The sequence below is a fragment of the Acomys minous genome, assembly GCF_964271855.1.
Source record: "Acomys minous genome assembly, chromosome: 6".
Taxonomy (NCBI): Eukaryota; Metazoa; Chordata; class Mammalia; order Rodentia; family Muridae; genus Acomys; species Acomys minous.
Genome location: NC_140487.1, coordinates 123,784,078 through 123,802,626, shown reverse-complemented (window position 1 = coordinate 123,802,626; position 18,549 = coordinate 123,784,078). Strand labels below are relative to the sequence as shown.

At 48.0% G+C, this 18,549-nt stretch overlaps 1 protein-coding gene across 3 annotated transcripts in view; it reads right to left on the bottom strand.

The window, feature by feature from the left end:
* RERE (arginine-glutamic acid dipeptide repeats) overlaps nt 1-1,006 on the bottom strand; it is a 337,601-nt gene extending 336,595 nt beyond the window's left edge. For 2 of the 3 annotated variants that reach the window (XM_084786701.1, XM_084786704.1), the window contains exon 1: nt 455-1,006. The gene's annotated coding sequence lies outside the window, so the exon portion shown is untranslated. The remainder of the gene's footprint in view (nt 1-454) is intronic. The other variant, XM_084786703.1, reaches the window with a different exon arrangement.
* Nucleotides 1,007-18,549: the final 17,543 nt, after the last annotated feature.

Sequence of the window (18,549 nt, the reverse complement as noted above, 5' to 3'; positions counted from 1 at the left end):
CTGAGTAGGGGACTTGTGAACACAAAGGAGAAATCTTCCTCCTAATGTGAAAATGAGACTTTAATGAGTCAGTCCCAAGACCCCCACATTCACAAACATCCAAGAAGTGCACAGTTTCAGGTCCTGCCCTCCCACAGCCGAGCTGCTCGGCTAGTCGCCTAGTTAATAGTTTAACCTCAGACCGGTACGAGAGCGTGCCTGAGAGCCCCAGGGAGAGCGGGGGTCAAGAGGCACGGAGGACAGTCACCTGGCCCGCACAGAACCAAAGCCTGCGTCCGGCCCAGGGTTCCCGGAGGGCTCGCCTCCACTCTCAGCCTTGGCTTTCCGCCTCAGCTTCCACGGCGGAGTCCCCTCGGCCCACCCAGAGCACCCCGACCCCGGAATGGAGAGGGGGTTGGGGTGGGGGGAGAGGAAGGCAAGCCCGCGGCGCAGCGTGGACAACTTGGACACTTACCTTCCCCTCAGGCGCTACACCATCAATGAGAGGGGTGGCGGCGCGGCTCCGGGGAAAGTGCAGGGACCGGGCGGGAGGCCGCGGGGGCCGGAGGCGGACGGAGGGCGGCGGGCGCGGGGCCGAGAGGGGGGGGCCGGCCCGAGGGACGCGACGCCGGGGGATCTGCGGGGCTTCCCTGCCGGGACTTCGACCTCCTCGGGTGGGCCAAGCCTTCAGCAGTGGGGGCCCAGGACCATGTCTGGTTTTGTGGGGTTTTTCTCTTTACCCCCCAGAGGGCGAGGGACTCCCACAGGAGGGTGGTGGGGTTTTTTTTCTTTTTTTCTTTTTTTCTTTTTTCTCTTTTTCCTTCCCTTCAAGTAGGAGAGAAAACGAGGCGGAGACAAGGTAAGGAGCGCGTGAGGGGGACGAGGCGCGGGGAAGGAGGCGGGGACCGAGGCCCGGCGGGGCGAGAGGCTGCGGAGCGCGGGGGGCGGCTCGCGAGCGTCTGTGGGAGCAGCGGCACCTCCGCGATGGTGGCGGAGCCGCGGGGCTGCTGCTGCGCCGACCGGCCGCCCACTCCGCGCTCGGGCCCGGCCCACCTCGCAGTATCACGCCTCGCCATTGGTGTGTCTGGACATGACGGAAGCGGGAGAAGGGCCAATAGGAGGCAGAAGGCGGGCCTAGGGGCGGGAGTGTTTGCTCTGCCCTCTCTTCCATTTTTTTTTTCTTTTTATTTATTTTTTTTTTCCCTTTTCTTTTTCTTTTTAATAAAATGAGCAGAAGGAGGAAAGGCAAGGGGAAAGGCTAAGCTTTGGTGCCGGCGCGGCGGGGCCTCTGGGTGCGCGCTCCGGGCGGCAGCCGGAACCAGTGCGTTAGGCTCCCCGCCCCGGGCGCGGCTTTGTCGGCGGTTCGGCCCTGCCCGGCCGCAAGCTGACCTCGCTGCGGTCAGCCCTGGACTGACCCTCCCGGCGTGATCTACCCCAAGTGGGCAGGTCTCAGGGGTGGGCTTGGTGGGTGTCCGCTTTCTCTTGTTATTACCAGAGTCATAATTTGCTTTTTTTTTTTTTCAGTCATTTGAGAGACAGATTTCTATGCAAAGAGAGCTACAGAGTGAGTTCGAAGCATTTGCTTACAGGCTAAATTCTAATGGGCAGTTCATAGTGTTTTTTAAAAAATAATATGGAAAGAGAACAATTGAAGAAAAAGAAATGCAGAAGTGGTAAATTGATCCGCTTATTTGATGAGAATAATGAAAAGTCTCATTGAGTAATAAAGAACAGGACTCCAAGAGATGGCCCAGTTCTGTTACCATCACACGCATCAGGCGGCTACTACTGCCCGTAACTACAGATCCAAGGGATCCAACAGACCTCTGGCCTCCATGTGCACAAAACTACACACACATACATGTAATTTAAAAACAAACAAACAAACTTTAGTACTAAAGCAAAGACCATAATCACAGAAGGGTTTTTTTTTTAAGAGAGCAGTGTCTGTGCTATGTTGGAGGATGGGGAAGGGAACAGTGTCACCCAAGCATGGTGGCTCAAACCTGTAATCTTATCACTAGAGAGAGCCAGAGTCTGGGAGATCTCAAAGATTAAAGCCCACCTGGTCCACAAAGTGAGTTTCAGGCCAGCCACAGCTAGATATGGAGACTCGGTCTCAAAAATGCTAACAAAAAGCCGGGCATGGTGGCACATGCCTTTAATCCCAGCACTTGGGAGGCAGAGGCAGGGGATAGCTGTGGGAGGCCAGCCTGGTCTACAAAACTACTCCAGGACAGCCAAGGCTACATAGGCAAACCCTGTCTCAAAAAAACAAAACAAAACAAAACACAAAAGGAAAGGAGAAAGTCAAATACCACCTTTGAAAGTTACTACTTAGTCCTACTATGCTTAAAGACATAATGGCCATGTGTACCAACTGTGTAAGCCTGAGTCAGGGCAAGCCAATCAGTGTTCTTTTTGTTTGTTTGTTTGTTTGTTTGTTTGTTTTTGTTTTTCGAGACAGGGTTTCTCTGTAGCCTTGGCTGTGCTAGACTCGCTTTGTAGACCAGGCTGGCCTCGAACTCACAGTGATCCGCCTGCCTCTGCCTCCCGAGTACTGGGATTAAAGGCGTGTGCCACCATGCCTGGCACCAATCAGTGTTCTATATAATATAATTTATAGGATTGAGGGGCTTGGAATCTTAATTATACTTGCCAGTGTTTGAAATGCATATCATGTTTATTGAGTTCTTTCATAGACTCTGGCATGAATCCAGGGTGAATTATCAATCTATTGTTAGTTTGTTAATATTCTGTAAATGCTTATTGGTGTCCTTAAACCATACACTCTTCTCAGAGGAGTTAAGGTCTATATATAATAAAATAATTAAGGGATAGAGCATAGCTTAAAATAATTCACTCATCTATTTCAAATAATGGGATAACTTTCCTCTTTAGAATATCTACTCAGATTTTAATTTCCACATCCAAAAGTTTATTTTAAAAATAATTTAGCCAGACGTCGTGGCGCTGGTTAGTTGGTTTTTTATTTCATATGAAATTAGAACATTTTTCCTATCCTCTTTTTAGCAATCTCTAGGAAATGGGAATTGTTTTTGTTATTTAATATAAAAACATCAAAGACTTTCATTAGTTTTGTAACCTCCTTAACACAGGCAAAATTTGCTGTTGTCACTGTTGTTGGAATCATGCCCCCCAGGCTGGCTTTGAACACCTCATATAGCTAAAGATCACCAACACACATCCCTAAGAAGTAATAGTTAAAGATTTTCTTTCTTTTTGTTTTTATTTGTAAAAATATTATGACTGCATGTATGCCTAGGCACCACTTGCATGCCTGGTGCCTGCAGAGGCCAGAAGAAATTGTCCAGTTGCCTGAGACTAGAGTTACAGACAGTTATGAGCACCACCTGGGTGACAGAAATCAAACCTGGATCCTCTGGAAGACCAGTCCATGCCCTTAACTGCTGGGCCATCTCTTGAAGAGATCTGAGCCAGGCGTGGTGGCGCACACCTTTAATCACAGCACTCGGGAGGCAGAGGCAGGCGGATCCCTGTGAGTTCGAGGCCAGCCTGGTCTACAAAGGGAGTCCAGGACAGCCAAGGCTACACAGAGAGACCCTGTCTTGAAAAACCAAAAAAAAAAAAAAAAAGAGTGGGTTTCTGTTTGGTTTTACTTTTGATTGGTTGTTCGGTTTGGTTTTTCCAGACAGGGTTTCTCTGTGTAGCCTTGGCTGTCCTGGACTAGAACTCACAGAGATCTGTCTGCCTCTGTCTCTGGAGTGTTGGAATTAAAGGTGCAACCACTAGCCAGGCGTGGCACATGCCTGACGGTATAGCAGAAGGAACTCAGTGAGTTCGAGCCCAGCCTGGTTCACTAATCAAGTCCAGGACAGCTAGGGCTACACAGAGAAACCCTGTCTCAAAAGAGAGGATGTCATACTACAGGGCTAGAGAGAAGACACAGTACTTAAGGACATTCCTGCTTTGCAGATGGCCAGGATCCAGTTTCTAGCACCTTCATGGCAGCTCAAAAACAGCCTCTACCTCCAACTGTAAGAGACCCAGAGCCCTCTTCTGACATCCACGGGCCCCTGCATGAATGTAGTACACATACGTTTACTCGGGCACACACATACACAGGTAAAATGAAATGCTTTAAATATATATACACGCCAGGTGGTGGTGGCGCACGTCTTTCATTCCAGCACTCGGGAGGCAGAGGCAGGCCTGTATCTGTGAGTTCAAGGCCAGCCTGGTCTACAAAGTGAGCCCAGGACAGCCAAGGCTACACAGAGAGATTCTGTCTTGAAAAACAAAAAGAAGAAAGAGAGAAAGAAAAAAAAGGAAATTAAAAATATATTTAAGGAAAGCCATCATTTTGGATAGACACTAATATTTACTTTAAGCTGAAGGTGGTAGCACACGCCTATAAAAGCTGCTAAGATAGGAGGATTGCAAACTTGTTTTTTTTTTGTTTGGTTGGTTGGTTTTGTTTTGTTTTGTTTGTTTGTTTGTTTGTTTTAAATTAATGTATTTATTATTTATTCAGTGTTCTGCCTGCAGGCCAGAAAGGGCACCAGATCTCAGTATAGATGGTTGTAAGCCACCATGTGGTTGCTGGGAATTGAACTCAGGACCTTTGGAAGAGCAGCTAGTACTCTTAACTTCTGAGCCATCTCTCCAGCCACCTTGGTTTGATTTTTTTTGTTTGTTTGTTTTTTGTTTTTTGAGAGACAGGGTTTCTCTGTGTAGCCTTGGTTGTCCTGGACTCCCTTTGTAGACCAGGCTGGCCTCGAACTCACAGCAATCCGCCTGCCTCTGCCTCCCGAGAGCTGGGATTAAAGGCGTGTGCCACCACGCCCGGCTTGGTTTGATTTTTTAAGACAGCGTTTCTTTGTGTCGGTTTGGCTGTTCTGGACTCCATTTGTAGGACCAGGCTGTCTCTGCCTCTGCCTCCCTTAGTGCTGGAAGTACATGCATGTGCCACTGTACCCGGCTTCTATTTGATTTACTAAGAGAACAAGTTTGGAGTCCATCCATAGGAAGGACAGAAGTACAGCTCCCTCTCAGCTGCAAAATGGCTCAGTGTGAAGGTGCCTGCTGCCCGATCTTACAACCAGAGCCCACACAGTGGATGGAAAACCTGAAGTTGTCTGTCCTCTGACCTGCACATGTTCACTGTCTGCTACACACGTGCTACCCAGGTAAAATAAATATAAAAGGACAAGTTTGTCTACGCATTGAAATGAGCTTACAGAGTGTTCCCTAGGAGCCCGCTGCGCGTGGAATGAAGGCATGGTGAGCTCAGAACCAACCGCGACTGACTCTGTTCTGTTCATTTTTTTTTCTTTCTTTTCATCTCAAGCATGGATAATTTTTATAATTAAAAAAGAAAGAAAGAATGCAAGTTCTTTGAACATATGGCTGGTAACTAGCCTTCGTAATCTTCCAGAAGTACTCAAGCTTTGGAACATGTAAATTATTTTCCTCTAAAATGCCTTAAGCAAAACTAGAGTGCTTCGGCAAGCCTTGTAACAGACTGGAGCTTGTTTCCAGGCATTTCCTGTGGAATTAGCTTCCAAGTTTATGTAGTGAAAATCCAAGCCAATAATGTGCTTTCTTTACCTCCAGTTGCACTTTTCCAGGTTGAAACAAGAGCAAGTGCTGCCCAAGTGCCTTGCGTTCGTGTAAGTACAGTGAAATGTCTCCTTGTTTGCCATACGTCAGATTTTCTTCTTCTCTCCTCCCTCTGACCCACAGGCTGGGCAAGTCACCCCTCTGATCCTCTCTGCCCTGCACTGCAAGGGAGAAAGGAGCGCTCCTTGTACTTGCTGCAGTAAAGGTAAGATTCCTTTTCTAATCAAAGATGTGGGCTAGTGAGATGGCTCAGTACATAAAGGCACCTGCTACCACACCTAAGAGGCAGCATTCAACACCATCACCCACCCCTGGGCCCAGATGCTGAAGAGAGAGAACCTATTTCCACAGGGTTTCTTGAACATCCATACATGTGTCATGGCATCATGGCATCATGGCCTGCGGACAAAATGTGCGTATATGTACACATACACACACATACACAGAGTAAATAGGTAAAACAGAAACATAAACTGGGCATGGTGGCACATGCTGTGATTCCAGCACTTGGAAATTAGAGAATTAATTCCAGCCACCATGGTGAGTGGAAGGGTAGCATGGGATTACACGGGAACCTACCTTATTTTGGTTTGGTTTGGGTTTTTTGTTTTGTTTTTTTGAGACAGGGTTTCTCTGTGTAGCCTTGGTTGTCCTGGACTCACTCTATAGAACAGGCTGGCCTCAATCTGCCTGCCTCTGCCTCCAGAGCGCTGGGATTAAAGGCGTGCGCTACTACACCCAGCTGGGAATTTATCTTTAAAAACTAAAAATAGAGGCCAGGTATGGTGGCGCACGCCTTTAATCCCAGCACTCAGGGGGCAGAGGCAGGCGGAGCACCGTGAGTTCGAGGCCAGCCTGGTCGACAAATCGAGTCCAGGACAGCTAAGGCTACACAGAGAAATCCTGTCTCAAAAAAAAAAACTAAAAATAGGGACTAGAGAGAAGGTTCAGAGGTTAAGAGCACTGTCTGTTCTTCCAAACGTCCTAAATTCAATTCCCAGCAACCACATGGTGGCTCACAACCATCTATAATGAGATCTGGTGTCCTCTTCTGGCCTGCAAGTGTACATGCAGGCAGAGCCATGTATACATAATAAATAAATAAAGCTTTAAACAAACTAAAGTGGTTTTTCGAATAGGCATCAGAAACCGCTTTCCTTTGTTTGTATGTGAGTGATTGTGGAGGGCAGCTTGGGGCTCCCAGTTCAACCACAGACTCTGCTGAATTTTATTTTCCAGTCCGCTTTCCAGCAAGCTCAGCTGGGGTGGCCTGATGTGCGCCTCCTGAGTCACACTGAGCCACAGGGATACCATCTAGAGGAGATCCAAGGCCACCTGACCACCTGTGGTTAGGAAGAGTCTCCTAGGACTCCTGGAAGAACTGAGGGCACAGACAAGGGGCTTGCGTTGTCTTGGCCCCAATCCAGGTTGGCTAATTAGGAACCCTCTCCCTCTGTCTTCCTGCCATTTCAGGGAGCCATGCAATTCCACGCTTCCTGTTAGGAACAGCTGTCCAAGAGCCGAGGAGCAGGAGAATTCCACCCTCAGGGAAGCTGCATTTAAAGATAAATATTTCCCTCTAGCTGGTAGATTGCTTATGGTGAGGTGTTATTTTCTAGGGATAATGAGGCCATAATAACTAGTGCTCAAAACTGCACAAACCTTACTTTCTCTAAAAGCCAAACAGACAAGACAAAGGGGCCTTTAGAAGGAGTCTTACTCTTAAAGAAAGAAATCTTAGTTTCTAAAATCACGTGTAAGGAACCCAGAATTTAATGGAATAACTGAGATGGCAGAACAACTCTGATGCAGGAAAAACAGCGAAACTCAGCTGTAAAATCCAGGCTGGACATGTCTAGGGCATTCTCCTTCATTCCTTTCTATCTGAAGTATAATTCCACTACATTAGTGTGTGTGTGTGTCTGTGTCTGTGTGTGTGTGTTTGTCTATGTGTGTGTGTGTCTATGTGTATGTGTGTCTGTGTGTGTGTGTGTCTGTGTCTGTATGTGCGTGCGTGTGTCTGTGTGTATGCGTGTGTGTACGCATGCATGTGTGTGTCTCTGTGTGTGTGCATGTGTCTGTGTCTGTGTGTGTGTGTGTCTGTGTCTGTATGTGCGTGCGTGTGTGCATGTGTCTGTGTGTATGCGTGTGTGTACGCATGCATGTATGTGTATGTGTGTGTGTGTGTATTGTAGAATGAACTCAGAGACCCATATATGCTAGGCAGATGCTTCAACACTGAGCCCTTAGCCAAACATTCACTTTCTCGCTTTCGAAAGGCTGCATTCGCCGGGCGTGGTGGCGCACGCCTTTAATCCCAGCACTTGGGAGGCAGAGGCAGGTGGATTGCTGTGAGTTCGAGGCCAGCCTGGTCTACAAAGTGAGTCCAGGACAGCCAAGGCTACACAGAGAGCCTCTGTCTCGAAAAACCAAAAAAAAAAAAAAAAAAAAAAAAAAGGCTGCATTCACGTCTGTGGATGACGCTCTCCAAATGATGGTTAATGTTTCCTTTTGCCTCATGTTGAACCAATAAAGTCTGATCCTAAAAAAAAAACAAAAATAAAAAATTGTTTTTCCCATAGTTTTTATTTCATAGAAAAGAAAAGAAGATAAAACTTTTCCTTAGAAAGCCAGGCATGCAAATGGTGCACAGATATACATGCAGGCAAAACATCAAGACACATGGAATAATTTTTAATTAAACAAAATAATAAATAAGGCAGACATGTGTCATTATACATTTGCCAAAGCCCATAGGATATCAGCCTGGAGACAGCTCAGGATGTAGACTGCTTACCTAACATGCACATAGCTCTGGCCTCAGTCTCCAGAACCCTGGACCTGGCATGGTGGCACACACCGTGGGAGTGGAGACAAGAGGACCTGCTGTTTATGGTCATCCTCAAAGAATCTCTGGACGGCATGAGCTCCATAAACCCTAACTCAAAATAAATACAGGCCAGGCAGTGGTGGCGTATGCCTTTAATCCCTGCACTCAGGAGAGACAGGTGGATCTCTGTGAGTTCGAGGCCAGCCTGGTCTACAAAATTAGTCCAAGACAACTGTGGATACACAGAAAAATCCTGTCTCAAAAGAAAACCAAGCCGGACGTGGTGGCGCCCGCCTTTAATCCCAACACTCGGGAGGCAGAGGCAGGCGGGTCGCTGTGAGTTCGAGGCCAGCCTGGTCTACAAAGTGAGATCAGGATGGTCAAGGCTACACAGAGAAACCCTGTCTCGAAAAACCAAAAATAAAAAATTTAATAAATAAATTAAAAAATACTGCCAGCAGGATGCCTCACAGGTGGTTAAAGGTGCTTGCTGGATAAGCCTGGCAGCTTGACTTCAACCCACAGAACCTACTTTAAGTGGAAGAAGAGAACAGAATCATCCTCAATCTCCACACACTCACTCCGTGGATCACATGCTGCCCCGCCCTCGCCATCACTAATAATAATTCTTTTTAAGATTTATTTTTGACTGGGAATGGGGCCTGTGCTTTTAATCCCAGTGTGTGGGAGGTGGAGGTAGGTAGATCTCTGTGGGTTCAAAGCCAGCCTGGTCTACAATAAGGTCCTGTCTTAAAGGGAAGAAGGAAATGCCTAGACAGCTCAAGCAAGTAAAAGATGCTTGTCAGGGCCTGGCGGTGGTGGCGCATGCCTTTAATCCCAGCACTCGGGAGGCAGAGGCAGGTGGATTGCTGTGAGTTCGAGGCCAGCCTGGTCTACAAAGTGAGTCCAGGACAGCCAAGGCTACACAGAGAAACCCTGTCTCAAAAAAACAAACAAACGAACAAACAAAACAAAAAGATGCTTGTCAGCAAGCTTGACACCCTGAATTGGACCCCCTGAGTTCACAAGGTGAAGGCAAGAACTGCCTGCTGCAAGCTGTCCTCAACTGTCCCCACCAATAAATAAAAAAAGTAATAACAAATGTATTTATTTTTGGAGATGGGGTTTCTCTGTGTAGCCCTAGCTACCCTAGAACCCACTCTGTAGACCGGCCTGGCCTCAAAGCCAGAGATCACTTGCCTCTGTTACCTGAGTGCTGCAATTAAAGTTGTGCACCATACCTGGCTCTTTAATAATCCTTTTTTTGGGGCGGGGAGTGGGGTTGTTGTTGTTTCTTTGTTTTTTGTTGTTGTTGCTTGTTTTTTTGGTTTTTCGAGGCAGAGTTTCTCTGTGTAGGCTTGGCTGCCCTGGACTCACTTTGTAGACCAGGCTGACCTCGAGCTCACAGCGATCCACCTGCCTCTGCCTCCCGAGTGCTGGGATTAAAGGCGTGTGCCATCACCACCCGGCTTAACAATACATTTTTAATCCTTTTAATTTTAAGTATTAATGTGCATCTATATCGGCATGTGAATATGTATATGTGAGTGCAGGTTTCCTTGGAGAACACAGGAGGCCTGAGAGGCCCCTGGACCTGCAAGAACAGATAGTCTCAACCACTGAGCCATTCCTCCAGGCCCTGTAAGAGCCTCTGTGAGTTCTAGGCCAGCCTGGTCTACAAAGCGAGGCTAAGACAACCAGGGCTGCCACACAGAGAAACCCTGTGTCAAAGAAGAAGAAAGAAAAGAAAAAGGAAAAAAGGTGAAAGAATAAGTAAGATAAAGGATTGCTTTTTCAAGGGAAAAGAGGACTGGTGAGATGGCGTGTGGGTAAAAGTGCTTCCTGTCAAGTTAAGTAACCTGAGTTCCATCCCGGGACCCATACGGTAGAGGAGAGAGCACGTTAGCCTGGGACGCCGCTCACGTGCCCTGGCACAGAGGCACCCTCCCGGAAACAAACTATGCTCAGAAGGAACTCTATATCTCAGGTAACAGATTTAGAATGCAAGTCTTCCCTTGTGGAGCCCAAGGAAGCTGCGCCCTGACCTCAGGAAGTGAAGAAGAGCGGAAGAGCCCAGAGAAGCTGGGGCCAGGAAGGGCAGGAGCACAGCCCACTCCCAGCCAGCTCACGTGCGCCCTGCCCCCACCCACCCCAGCCCCTTCCCGAGGCTGCTCCCCTACCCTCCACAGAGCCTGCTTTCTCATGGCTTCAACTTCCTCAGAACTCTGCCTTTCATGTGGCCTTTCTTGGCTTCTCTGGTTTTCCTGTAGCTTGTGGCTTCTTGGCTTAGCGGCTTCTGCCAAATGCCTCATTACTTGAGCATTTCCTAGTTAAAATTCCGGAGAGAGAGAAACCAAATCAGGCCAGCCCTGTCCTGGTCACTAAAGGCTGTCATATATGCAAGGCCAAACTGTCTCAGGGCGACTGGTCTACAGACAGTGGCAAGGCAGCTTCCTGTGGAGGCCAAGGTAGGGGAGGAGTGAGTCCTTATCCCATTGGGGTGTGAATATTTGAAATAGGGCCATTTATTAGGCATAGAGGTTTGGGCTGGGCCTGGTGGCACACACCTTTGATCCCAGTACTCAGGAGGCAGAGGCAGGCAGATCAATGTGTGTTCTAGGCCAGCCTGGGCTACAAAGTGAGTCCAGGACAACTTGGGCTAAACAGAGAAACCCTGTATCAAAAACAAACAAAACAAAAGAAAATGAAAAGAATAGAGTTTTGGCTCCCAGTAATCTAGGAGGGTGACACCAGCTAAGACTCCTAGAAATGGGGGCCATAGAACCTGAAACCACCATCTTCTGTATCCAGGAAAGACTTCCGATGGCGGCATTGGAACCCAGCCACAAAACCTTGAAGAAATGGCCAATCGATGACTGGCCCAGCTTGAGAGCCCACCCTTGACACTATTAATAATATTCTGTTATACTTGTAGACAGGATCCTAGCATAACTTTTTCTGAGAGGCTTCACCCAGAAACTGAGGGAAACCAATGCTGAGACCTACGGTCAAACATTAGGCAGACGTTGGGGAGTCCTGGGGGAAAGGAGGATTGAAGGAGCCAGAGAGGCCAAGGAACCCTACAGAATCAACTAACCTGGGCTCATGGGGCCCCACAGAGACTGAACTGCCAACCAGGGAGCATGCATGGGACTGACCTAGGCCCTCTGCGCATAGGAACAGTTATACAGCTCGGTCTTCCTGTGAGACTCGTAACAGCAGGAGCACGGGCTGCCTCTGAGTCTGTCGCCTGCCTTTGGATCCCTTTCCCGTGACTGGGCTGCCTTGTCTAGCCACGATAGGAGAAGATGGGCCTAGTCCTACTTGATATGCCATGCTGGTTGGTATCCATGGGGGGCCTCCCCTTCTCTAGGAAGGAAGGGGGTTGGGGAGGTGAGATGGAGAGACTGGGAGGAGAGGAGGGAGGGGAAGCTGTGATCAAGATGTAAAGTAAAGAGGGGGTGGGGTGGGGTGGGGCCCACGCCTTTAATCCCAGCACGTGGGAGGCAGAGGCAGGCAGATCGCTGTGAGTTCGAGGCCAGCTAGTTTACAAAGCGAGTCTAGGACAGTCAGAGAAATCATGTCTCGAAAAACCAAAAAATTTTAAAAAAGTAATTTTTTTAAATGTCAAGTAAATAATAATACTTTTTGAAAAAGAATACAAGTTTGGAGAGATGGCTCAGCAGGTAAGAGTGTGCACTGCTTTTCTGAAGGTCCTAAATTCAACGGCCAGCAGCTACATGGCAACTCACAACTGTCTGATGCTGTCTCTGGTGTGCAGACCAACTGTAGACAAGTACCCATATACATGAAATGCATAACACCTAAATAAAAGAATAGAGGTTTGAGTCCGGCAGTGGTGGCACACGTCTTTAATCCCAGCACTCACTTGGGAGGCAGAGGCAGGGGTATCTCTGTGAGTTCGGGGTCAGCCTGGTCTGCAAAGTGAGTTCAGGACAGCCAGGGCTACACAGAGAAACCCTGTCTAGAAAAAGCAAAACGTGGGGCTCAGAAATTAAGAGCACTGGCAGTTCTTCCAAAGGTCCTGAGTTCTATTCGCAGCAACCGCATGGTGGCTCACAACCGCCTATAATGAGATCTGGTGCCCTCTTCTGGCCTGCAGAAGCTCTGGGCCAGCTAGTCCAGCTTATGGGGTGTTGATGAGAACCCTTGTGGAGGTGGATGGAAGCTGAGGACCATCAATTGCCTCCGGGGCTTGACCTTTGACTTCTACCCACAGCTGCTCCAGCACAAGCACACCCACACTCTCACACACAGAGATTAGAAAAGTATGTTAATAGAGATAGGCTAATAGAGATATGCTCTGGCTTGCCTCCCACTAGCGCGCACAGAGCTGTGGTTTGATCTGCAACTCCAGGAAAGAGACGAGAGAAGGGGAGGGAAATTGAAAGAGGACAAGGAGGAAAGGCAAGCAGGCTGGGTTTTTTTGTTTGTTTGTTTGTATTTTCCTTTTGGGTTTTTCAAGACAGAGTTCTCTGTGTAGCCTTGGCTGTCCTGGACTCACTTTGTAGACCAGGCAGTACTCAAACTCACAGGGATACCCCTGCCTCTGCCTCCCAAGTGCTGGGATTAAAGGTGTGCACCACCATGCCTGATCCTTGATGGCTTAATTACCCCCTAACAATCCCACCTCCCTCCAGTGGGGGGTGGGGTAGGGGGAGAGGGGGATGGTGGTAGGGGGTGTGGCGCACGCCTTTAATCCCAGCACTCAGGAGGCAGAGGCAGGCGGATCGCTGTGAGTTCGAGGCCAGCCTGGTCTACAGAGTGAGTCCAGGACAGCCAGGATACACAGAGAAACCCTGTCTCGAAAAAACAAAACAAACAAACCAACAAAAAACCAGCCCCACCTCCCAACAAGCATGATCAAATCTCCACATGAGTTTCAAAGGGGAAACCATATTCAAACCGTATACCTGTGTAACATGAGAGACTGCAGTGTGCTTGGGAAGAGCAGCAGCAGCTAGTTTACTGCAACAAAATAATAAAAATAACAGTTATTATGATGATGATGATGATGATGAGCACACTGGCTGCCATTGTAGACAACTTGGGTTCTCACAACGTCTAGAACTCCAGTTCGGGGGAGTCTCAATGCCCTCTTTAACCGCTAGGAGCACCAGGCATGCACACAGTGCACATGTGTACATGCAGAAAAACAGCCTTCCTTGCCAGCATTAAAGGCGTGCACCACATACGCAGACTCACCCAGCTTTTTATCCTGTTTCAACTCAGGTTACCAGGTTTGTGTGGCAGGCACTTTTAGTCACCGAGCCATTTCCCTGGCTTCTTTTTTTTTTTTTAATTAATTTCTTTTTTTTTAAGTATCTTTGGCCGTAGAGGAATCTGGCTGGAATACAGACACACCTTTAGTACACACCTGTAGTCCCAAATAATGAAAGTAAAGTTAGTTTGTAGAAGAAAGCATGGAGGTGGAGGTTAGAGTTCCCTTCATGAGTTCAGTGCAGGTCAGCAGAGGCAGCTGGAGCCACAGAATGGGAAGGAGGCAGAAGATTAGAACAGACTGCTGGAGTTAGTTTGAGGTCAAGCAGAGCAATTCAGTCAAAGCTGAGAGTTTGAGTCAGCTTGGAGAGGAGTTTGAGCCAGAACAGCTGAGTTGAACCAGCCAGCCAGAGCTCAGAAAGAGCTAGAAAGGGTGAGCTCATTAAGCAGTAAGTCTCAGAGACTGAAAGCATTCTAGGCCTAGAATAGATCGTACAGAGGCTAGAAGCTTCCAGGACTAGGCCTAGGTTAGCAGACAGAAGCAGTAAGCTTCCAAGAAGACAGCTGCATCAGGTGAATAAATGATAACGTTGCAAGCTGGGCATGGTGGCACACGCCTGTAATCCCAGCTCTCAGGAGGCAGAGGCAGGCGGATCGCTGTAAATTTCAGGCCAGCCTGGTCTATAAAGCAAGTCTAGGACAGGCAAGACTAAACAGAGAAGCCCTGTCCCGGAAAAAACAAAAACAAAAAAAGAAAAACTATTTTAAAAAATGAATAAAAAAAGGCCAGGCATGGTGGCGTACACCTTTAATCCCAGCACTCAGGAGGCAGAGGCAGTGGATCACTGTGAGTTCGAGACCAGCCTGTTCTACAAAGCAAGTCCAGGACGGCCAAGGCTACACAAAGAAACCTTGTATCGAAAAACCAAAACCAAACAAACAAACAAAACAAAAAACTAGGGCTGGAGAGATGGCTCAGCTTAAACACTGAGAACACTGGTTGTTTTTCCAGAGAACCTGAATTCAATTCCCAGTGCCCACACGGCAGCTCACAACTGTCTCCAGCTCCATCGATTCAATCTCTCACAAATGCAGGCAAAATATCGATGTACATTAAATTTTAAAAAATATGCCAGGCGAGCTGGGCGTGGTGGCGCACGTCTTTAATCCCAGCACTCGGGAGGCAGAGGCAGGTGGATCGCTGTGAGTTCGAGGCCAGCCTGGACTACAAAGTGAGTCCAGGACAATCAAGGCTACACAGAGAAACCCTATCTCAAAAAACAAAACAAAACAAAACAAAAAAAAGAGTTGGAGGGCTGGAGAGATAGCTCAGAGGTTAAGAGCACTGGCTGCTCTTCCAAAGGTCCTGAGTTCAATTCCCACCAACCATATGGTAGCTCACAACCACCTATAATGAGATCTGGTGCCCTCTTCTGTTGTACAAGCATATATGCAGGCAGAGCACTGGGTACATAATAAATAAATAATCTTTTAAAAAAAGGGGGGGGGGGAAGACGTGCTGGAGAGATGAGATGGCTCAGAAGTTAAGAGCACTGGCTGCTCTGTTCTTCCAGAGGTCCTGAGTTCAATTCCCAGCAATCACATGGTGATCTGGTGCCTCTACTGGCATGTAGCTGTACATGCAGACATAACATTGTATACATAATAAATAAATAAATCTTTAAAAAAGATAATTTTACAGGCTGGACATGGTGACACTTGGGAGGCACAGGCAGGTGGATCACTGTGAGTTCGAGGCCAGCCTGGTCCACAAAGTGAGTTTAGGACAGCCAAGACTACACAGGGAAACCCTGTCTCAAAAAAGATAATTTTACATTTGACATTTATTTAGTGTGTGTGTGTGTGTGTGTGTGAGAGAGAGAGAGAGAGAGAGAGAGAGAGAGAGAGAGAGAGAGAGAGAGAGAGAGAGACGTGCTTGCGTATTGTGAGCCTGCAGACCACGGCACACAAGAGGGGATCTGAGGAGAGCTTGTGGGAGTCCGTTGTTCTTTCCTTCCACCATGTTGACTCCAGAGATCAAGCTTGGGACAAAGGCCTTTAGCCACTGAGCAGTCGCCCTGTCCTTCTCTTCTTTTAAAACATGGCCTCATGCACACCAGCCTGGCCTTGAATCTGCTGTGCTGCAGGCAGGCATGCTGCACACCTGCCTTGGGATCCCACCCACCCCACCCCCCAGAGGTGGATTCTCACCCTTTGAAAGCAAACCGAAACAGTGGTACCCTCACGGCACTGTAATGGCTGTCCTGTCTCCCACAGCCCTGTTCACATCCTGTGGTCGGGCCCCAGGGCTCTGTCTCTCTCGCCCATGCCCTTAGCAGTGTCCTCCTTCTGACACTCCCTGTGCAAAAGGACAGCCTTGATGATGATTCCAATTGTTACCCAGAAGGCGCCTGCACCTGTCACCCAAGTGGGGCTGGCCATTTTCACTCTCAGATGCATGACCACAAGCCTCAAGTGGGCTCACAATGCCCCCTGGCAATCACACAACACTTATCCCGGCTAATTTCTTTCCTAATTTTCCAGCCAGTTATTTCACAACCTCTGGCTTTCCGCTCAGCCCTCCCAACACTTGCTCCCCCGTTCACGCTCACTCTCAGTTGATGGATTTCTTTCCAAGTTCATTGTGAATATTGACGCAATCAGCAGAGAAATTGCACAGACTCCTCCAGCCCCCACCCATCCATCCTCCTCTAAATCCACACTCTGGCTTCCTGCCTGCAATTAGGGATGAATCATCCGTGCTCCATCAGAAGCCAGCCCTCCGCTTGTTCATTTGATCCCATCCCCTCTCATTACTCAAGGACATGGCTCAGAAGCCCTCCCTCTCCAGGCTCCAGCAGGTTTTAGGGTTTTTTGTCTTTTTTTTTTTTTCCTTTTTCTTTCTCTGATGGATCATTCCTATTAGAATACAAATAAGATGGTTCTTGTTTTTCCTTATTATTACTGTGGTGTGCATACCCGTGCGCACACCACAGATCCTGTACGGGGTTCAGAGGACAGTCTTGCGGAGTCAGTTCTCTGTGAGCTTGCTATGGCATGTCTTTCGTGCTGAGAGGTGTGCCATCCGAGCCACCTCACGGTCCAGTCCTTAAACCTTCTCTTGCTTATGCTGCACATTTTAAGGAAAATAACTTTATTTAATTTTTTTTTCTTGGTATTTCTTTTTTTGTTGTTTTGTTTTGTTTTGTTTTTTTGAGACAGGGTCTCTCTGTGTAGGCTTGGCTGCCCTGGACTCGCTTTGTAGACCAGGCTGGCCTCGAACTCACAGTGATCTACCTGCCTCTGCCTCCCAAGTGTTCGGATGAAAGGTGTGCACCACCACACCCTGCATGGAGGCTATTCTTATTCAAACCACACAGTGTGTAGTCTGCCTACTACATGTGTGCAGTGCCTGCAGAGGCCAGAAGAGGATACCAGATCCTGAAACCGGAGTTACAGATGGTTATGAACCACCATGTGGGTGCTGGAAATCGAGCCTGGATCCTGTGTAAGAGCAGCAAGTGCTCTAAACAGCTGAGGCATCTCGCTGGCCCTGGAAAAACAACTTTTTTTTTTTTTTTTTTTTTTTTTTTAGGTTTTCGAGACAGGGTCTCTCTGGGTAGCCTTGGCTGTCCTGGACTTACTTTGTAGACCAGGCTGGCCTCAAACTCACAGTGATCCGCCTGCCTCTGCCTCCTGAGTGCTGGGATTAAAGGCGTGGGCCACCACGCCCGGCTTGGAAAAACAACTTTAAGAGAATAGTAAACCGGGTAGTGGTGGTGCATGCCTTTAATCCCAGCACTTGGGAGGCAGAGGCAGGTGGATCTTTGTGAGTTCAAGGCCAACCTGGTCTACAAAGGGAGTCCAGGACAGTCAATGCTACACAGAGAAACCCTGTCTAGAACAAAACAAAACAAAAAATAGTATAACTTGGGACTGGTTTGTGGTGCAGGCTTGTAAACTCAGGGAGTGTATGGCAAGAGCATCACACATTCAAGGCCAGCCAGTCTTGATGACCCCGCTGTCTGAAAAGTAAAAGTTCAAAACAGCCCTGAGGGGTAGCTAAAGACGTCTCAGTGGAGAGATGCCTCACCAGGCACAGCAAACACATGGCAGACATCCGGTGTTTGGAAGGCATCTTCTTCAATACATAATGAGCTGGAAACTATCATGTGTTTACGCGTGTTAGACAGGTGCTCCACTGCTGTGTTGCATCCTCTGCTGTCTTTGTGGGATTTCTACTGCTGTGATAAAACACCACAGCCAAAAGCAGCTTGGGGAAGAAAGAGTTAATTTGGCTTACAGTCTATCCTATGGGGAAGTCAGCACTGGAGGTAAGAACTGAAGAACCCTGCTTACTGGCTTGCTCCCCATGCTTGCTCAGTTTGCTTCCTTATATAACCCAGGACCACCTGTCCAAGAGTGGCTCCACCCACAGTGGGCTGGGATGGATGCTCTCCAAGGAAACACCCCACAGACTTGCTTAAAGACAATCTGATGGAGCCATTTTCTCAGTGCGTGCTCCTCTTTTTAGATAACTAGATGTTGCGCCGAGCTGACAAAACAAAGCAACGGTAACAGCAACCAACACGGTCAGTGGATTAATAACTGTAAGACACAAGGAAATGCCACCTAGAAGGCCAAATGAGTGGAGTTTAATTTCCACATATCCACTTCCTGTTTTTGTTGTGGCATGCAAGGAGTTGAAAAATAACTCCCCCAACCAGGAAAACAAATTCAAATTTAACAACTTGGGTCTTGGGTCCACTAGAGAAGGCGATTTCAGGCCAACTGCTCACCCAAGATTGGGAACGCTGACACAGAGGCTCTCAGCCCACCTGCACAGAAACACTACATGACTCCGCCCAGCGTAGGAAAAATAAACCTATGATGAA